The sequence below is a fragment of the Lactuca serriola genome, chromosome 8 (assembly GCF_051521515.1).
Source record: "Lactuca serriola cultivar US96UC23 chromosome 8, Lser_US96UC23_V15, whole genome shotgun sequence".
Taxonomy (NCBI): Eukaryota; Viridiplantae; Streptophyta; class Magnoliopsida; order Asterales; family Asteraceae; genus Lactuca; species Lactuca serriola.
The window spans coordinates 317,564,229-317,568,869 of NC_136415.1; the positions used below are offsets into that span (position 1 = coordinate 317,564,229).

The 4,641-nt window shown below is 34.4% G+C and overlaps 1 pseudogene; it reads right to left on the reverse strand.

Annotated features, from left to right (window-relative positions):
- Positions 1 to 603: 603 nt before the first annotated feature.
- On the reverse strand, positions 604 to 2,389 carry LOC145068256 (serine/threonine-protein phosphatase PP2A catalytic subunit-like; annotated as a pseudogene).
- Between the last annotated feature and the right edge of the window lie 2,252 nt (positions 2,390 to 4,641).

Sequence of the window (4,641 nt, forward strand, 5' to 3'; positions counted from 1 at the left end):
ATGTACATGGTGCTCTCATTGTTACAGTCACCTATTCGATGTGCCGGTTAACCACACACGGTCCATCGAACTATGACAAACAATGAGTCACCCTTTGCCACCTTTGCTTAGAACCCAATTAGTGCCGGTTAACCACACACGCTCCACTAACGTCTTAGCAAGAGTACAAAGTGTAATTTCATGGAATTGCATCAATTCACTTTGCCTAAAGTAACTAAGATTGAGAATTTTGAAAAAAAATATTTAGTTACTTTATTAATTCATTATACTTTTAATGAGGAAAGGGTTTCCCTATGCTACCCGTTCGGCTAACGACCTTCCACCAATCATGGAAGCGGTGGGTGAGAGTGGACACCCATTAAACGACCATTTTATTGGCCATAACCTTATACCCTCTTGTAGATCGGCTTCGTGAATTAGGCATACTAACGGTATGACTAGCATTTAAGTCATATATATATATATATATATATATATATATATATATATATATATAATACTGTTGTAAAAATGCCGACTAGGTCCCATTTAATATATATATATATATATATATATATAAAATACTGTTGTAAAAATCCCGACTAGTTTCCGATTAATCTCCGATTAATCCCTAGGCGCTACTCGACCAATTAGAGGGCGCATAGCGATTAATCCCTGCATACATAATGAGTGAAATAATATAAAACGATGAAAATTTAACATTTTGAAGAAGTTTTATCTCAACAAAACTATTTGAGGCACGAGTAGTATTGTATTAATCTTATTAACTTGTTTTGTTATCATATTAGTGTCATTTACGATTTTTGATATGATATTAATCATATTTAATTTTTTAAAATTCAACAAATTAGCAATTAATGGTACCCGATTAATCCCCCGATTAGTCTCCGCCTAGCCGATTAATCCCTTGACCCCAGTCCACCGACTAGCTAACGTCGAGCGTTTTTTGCAACATATATATATATATATATATATATATATATATATATATATATATATACACTTTAGTTGAGAAATAGCAATGTACTTTCCTAATCTTAAAATAAATAATAAATAAATAAATAAATTTATGTACCTCTTGGATTCGGTCCAAGGCTCATATATTGTCTAGAGTATCCAATGATGGTGAAAGCCCGCCATCTAAGCACAAGATCTATAAAAGATGTATGACGTGGATAATAAAAAAATTAAAAAAAAGAAGTATGACGTGGATAAAACTACAAACATTCTAAACCTGGCTTTCAATGAGTGTTGTAAGAGATAAGTAATCGAAAAGGTCTGTGAAATGCTTCCAAACATTTTCATTTCCGTATTTCCTCAAACATTCATCATAGAAACCATATCTGTTTTTTTTTCAAAAGAACAAAATCAGTATTATAAAAGTTGTTCAAATCAGACACTTTTTAGGTAAACACATTAAATGCCTAAAAGGGTTTAAGGTGTTTCCTTGAGTAATTTGGCGACTTTCATGATTTCCTCTAAGAATTGTAAGCGTGTCTCTATAACGGACGTTTAGAGCCACCAACAGAGTGTCTGTTTCCACTGAATAATACCCGCGATCTGCATCAACAATTTTATTAAAATGATCACAAAATAAACAATTTGTTTCCTAAACAATCAGTTTTTTCGTTACTTTTTCTCTATTTAAGCAGCCTAATCTTCACTTTTTTCCATAAATAAGCTGCCTTTTCTTCACTTCTTATCCAAATAAGCAACCTTTTCTTATCTTCTTTCCTAAATAAGCACAACCCTTTCTTCACATTTTATCCAAACAAGACACTTTTTTTAAAACAAATGTCTTCTCTTCACTTTCTCCATTAATAAGCAGTCTATCAAGGACATAACGCTAAAAATGCGTAACAACCGCATGTTAGATTCACTATAGATAGTATAAAATACATCATTTTCTATTTTATTGGTCTAGGCTCCCCATATTCAAGGATGAGCAGGAATTTCAGTCGATCATAAACTTCCATCAATGGACAAAGAACTTCAATATCTAGAATTCTCCATGCAACTCGAAGTCCAATTGTAAGAAGGAAATTAGCGCCATTGAAAAAATCTCATCAAACCCTAAAATCCTAACAATACTTCATTAAGGAAATGTACAAAAATAAAAACAAAAGATAAACTCACCAACATAATCACCTATGAAGAGATAATTCATATCATGGGGATTTCCACCAATCCGAAACAGCTCAACCAGATTGTAAAATTGACCATGAATATCACCGCACGCCGTCACCGGACACTCCACTAACTACACATTCCATTCCTCCACAAATATAGTACTGGCCTACTCACAAAGCATTTTTACCTCCGATTCCGTTAATGGTTTGCACTCCATCAGCTGCTCTATCATTCGATCTAGATCCGCGTGCGACGACATTTTCGCCCTCTCTATTTCCCCCACCAAATATAGAAGATTTGATGACAAGGAGTAAATCAACACAATATTTCTAACTCCTATAATTTCACAACTATAAATTTTGTGCCTTGTAACTACAACACATAAGTAAAATTTTGAATCAAAAACTTAAGAGCATGTATGATGCTTACTTTATGACATCAAAATTTGCAATCAAATACAACATACAAGCATTACAAATGGTCAATAAGCAATTGGAAACCCTAAAAGTTCTTGCTTAGGTCCATTTTGGACTAGGACTTCCTTATTGGGCCCAATGGACCAATAACCTTCCAATTTGACCATCTTGGGTTTAGAACTTTTAAATGGGCTCTAATTGGACCCATTTCCATTTAATTCAATATTTTGGGACATATTGGGCCTAGAATGAAATAAAATACCCTAATGGACCTTATTGGGTCACAACAAATTTATATAGCCCTAATGGATCATAAAAATCATTCCTTGATTTATTTGGGCCGAAAATTACATAATTAAGTCATAATATGGGCTTAAACACAAGAAGCCCAATATTCTTCCTTTCCTTTCTCCTCTTCTCGGCCCAACAACCCAACATGGAAGAGGGTTGACTTTCATTTGCCACCTCTTTATTACCTCTTGGATCTCCATGCACTAACTCATGTTCCCATGCACACATCACTTAACTCACTTCTCTTCCCCCTCTCTCTCTTTTTCCTTTGGCCGAGAGTCTCCCAAACACACACACTTCAAAACAAAACTCTCTCTAAATCACTCAAGACTCATCCCTTCTTCTTCATCCAAAAATCTCGAAATTTTGCTTGTGTTTCAAGAGGATTTCCCAAGATAATCATCATCCTTTGGTAAGTTTTCACATGTCTAAGTTACAAAACTCCTCTCTCATGTAAGATCACTTATTCTAAACAAGTTTTTGGTGATCATACTCCTAGAAAACTCCTTAAGTTCAAGATCTTCCAAGGAGGCTTGCTAGGATCAAGTTTTCTTCATTTCTTCCTTCTAAACCGAAAACAACAAGCAAAGGTGAGTTTCATACCCCCTATTTTTCGGTTTTTATAAGTTTTGTTTGGGGGAGAATACAAGCAAATGTGTAGATCTATGAGTGTATGTATGCTTTGTGTGATTTCTATGTTTATTTACATGTTCTTATGTGATTAAGGTGTTGGATCTAGTCAAAAAGGAACTCAAAACCGAGATCTACATTATGTTGAATAAAATAAGTATAAATCATATTATTTCATACAAATCAACTCTAGAAAAATAACCAAGTTGGTTAATATGAACTCCTTTGGGCTAAAATCCCATTTTTGGACTTTAAATGTTAAAAATACAAAGTTAAAGGGCCCAAAATGTCAAAATACAAATTCTGATGGTTGAGGTGAGTTAAAATAGTTTCAAAAATGTATTTTCTGGAAAATTACTCTTTTGAAGGACTAAAATGGAAATTTTTAAACCTAATGGGCCAAAAATGCACTTTTCAGCCCAACAAGGCCCAAATTGCGAGATTTTCAAACTAGAGGGGCTGATTCTGTATTTTTCTGTAAATCAGAGGACTACTAGTGCTCCAAGTCCATTTCAAGGGTTAAAAATACTTTTCATATTCAAAAGGGACTAAAGATGCAAAAAAATTCTATTTTGGGCCAAAAATGTAAAAATTGCGAAAATTGAGGTTTCAGCCGAGAAAACTTCATCTTGAGGGACTAAAAGTGTTTTTCAAATAAACTTGAGCTGAAAAATACCCTTTCAATAAGTTTTGATACTAAAGTGTCAAGAAAAATGGTTTAAGGACTAAAACGGAAGTTCTTTTATACAAAGGGCCAAAATTGAAAACTTATCCAAAAGAAAGGGGCTGCAAAAGAAAAATTCTAGTGATTTTAAACAATAAATCTGTTAGGATGGAATACTAGTACCACGACTATCGACGAAATATAATACACCTTCAACTCCCAAAATCGTTATCAAACGAACTTATTCGGTCTCGAATCAATAACGAATCCGAACTTAATAACACGACACTACTTCAATACACACGCGGAAATTTCGGGAAGTCAATACACACGTGGGAATACACCAGACGTCAATACACCATCTTTGGGCCCAAAAGTTTCAAATCGTGTTTGTTGGGCCTAGCTAGCCCAATGACATGATCTTTAGGCCCGAAGGAAACTCGCTTACATGTTGTTGGGTCTTATATGACCTAATTCCATGTAAAAGGACTTTCACTGGCTTATGTGCTG